Genomic DNA, 2,203 nt, shown 5'->3' with positions numbered 1-2,203 from the left:
CTGAGGTGGCTCGGGCATCTGTTTCGGATGCCTCCTGGGCGCCTTCCTGGGGAGGTGTTCCGGGCATGTCCCACTGGGAAGAGGCCCCGGGGAAGACCCAGGACATGCTGGAGGGACTATGTCTCTCGGCTGGCCTGGAAACGCCTCAGCATTCCCCCGGAGAAGCTGGAGGAAGTGTCTGGAGAGAGGGAAGTCTGGGCATCTTTGCTTAGACTGCTGCCCCCACGACCCGGTCCCGGATAAGCGGAGGAAAATGGATGGATGGATGGATAGTTCATACACAGTCTATACAGATGGACAACTTGTTCCCATTTCTTGCCATTATGAACAATGAAGCCAAAATGTCATTAATACAGCAACTGCAGTCTTGCTTTTATAAATCAGTTTGCAACCTAATTCTGCACAGCAGAGACTAGATGTGGAGTGACAGTGTGAGGGAAAATTCGGGGACAACTGGAGGCTGGATGGGGAATGACAGACCACAGAAAAGTCCAACAAATGACAGACCCAGGAAAAGACATGGCAGAGACAAGTTCTGTGACAATCATGGTGTGAGTCACCTTATTAAATGCATACCAACTTCTCACTGAACAATAAAGTTGATGAAGCCTTGAACAACTGGAGATACATCTTCAGAACTCAAAGTGGGTTTCCTTCTTGCATTTTATGGACAATAATCATGTACAGAGCAAGTCTTATGAACCTTGCTTTTGATTTCTGTCAAAACAGTTTTGATGCATGGGGCTTAAAAAAAAGCAAGAAGAGCAACATCTGATGACTTGTAAAACTTGTAGCAGCCCTTTAAGTGCATAACTGAAGCATACCACCGCCTTCCTGATTTTACCATGTTTAGTCTCAAATGTGTGCAGTATAAGTCCACCATATGTGCTGTATTAGAGGAGCTGAGGCCCAGTGTCACTGATGCATTTAAATTTCATGGTTGTTATTTATTTATATTAGCCATTTAAATTTCATGGTTGTTATTTATTCAACATTCAGTGTGAGCTATAATGTGCTGTGTTCAAAGAAATGATCATCATGAAATTACACTATTAATTTTATAACAGGGGCCAGCACGGTGGCACAGTGGTTAGCGCCATTGCCTCACAGCGCGAAGGTTCCGGGTTCGGGCCCCACCTGGGACCTTTCTGTGTGGAGTTTGCATGTTCTCCCCGTGCTTGCGTGGGTTCTCTCCGGGTACTCCGGCTTCCTCCCAAAGGCATGCAGCTTAGGTTGATTGGTGTCTCTAAATTGCCCAGGAGTGTGTGTGCGTGTGTGTGTGGTTGTTTGTCTATGTGTTAGCCCTGCGATGGATTGGCGACCTGTCTAGGGTGTACCCTGCCTTTGCCCGATTGCCGCCCGGGATTGGCTCCGGCCCCCCCGTGACCTCGCTCAGGGATTAAGCGGTAGAAAATGAGTGAATGAATTTTATAACATTCCTTGTTATTGTGTCCTTCTAGGGTACATTTCTGCATCTCTTTTTTATCCAACTAATGTGCATATGGCATACATTAGCTACAAGACTTTCACAATGCTCCAACTCAGTGAAGTGCCTGAAGGACTACTGACATTTGATGCTTTAGACATAGTCAGTGATGTGATTTTCATGTGATACAACCTTTGATACTGTGTTCAAGTGTGCTTCACAAAAATGAAACAAGGTTCTGTATTATCTGCCCACCTGTAACATTAGCAATAAATGATGGCATAATACCTTTATGGGAGTACACGGAACCTCTCGCTTTATCAGTCGCCACTCTGACTGGCACACCCGACATTCAGACACCTGAAACACATGTACATATTACAGTTATATCAACTCAGTTTTGTTAATAAGAAATGTGTTAAATGTTCACGTGTTATTTATCCAATTTATATTGGCTGCAGTTTACTCTCAGCACTAATGTAATTGTTTAATTCAATGGCAATAACCTGGCACATTCTTACCCACTTATTGATGTCAATGCTCATTCCAGGCCAGTTGTTTTTTGGGTTTCTTTCTGGCCACTGTGAGCTCCTGTTGAACCCACATGAAATTACGCGAAAACATTGTTGGCATCTTCAAAACCACAAACCACTTTTTTGCTGATGCCACTGCCAGGTCTTTTGACAAGTAGTCTCCTAGAAGATACATTACAAAAAATGAACTTGACATGCCCCAGCTTCAATTTATTGGTCCAAGGAAAAAATGGGCCCCTTTACT

This window comes from Monopterus albus, unplaced genomic scaffold (genome assembly GCF_001952655.1).
Source record: "Monopterus albus unplaced genomic scaffold, M_albus_1.0 scaffold16.1, whole genome shotgun sequence".
Lineage (NCBI taxonomy): Eukaryota > Metazoa > Chordata > Actinopteri > Synbranchiformes > Synbranchidae > Monopterus > Monopterus albus.
This window is presented reverse-complemented; position numbering follows the sequence as displayed.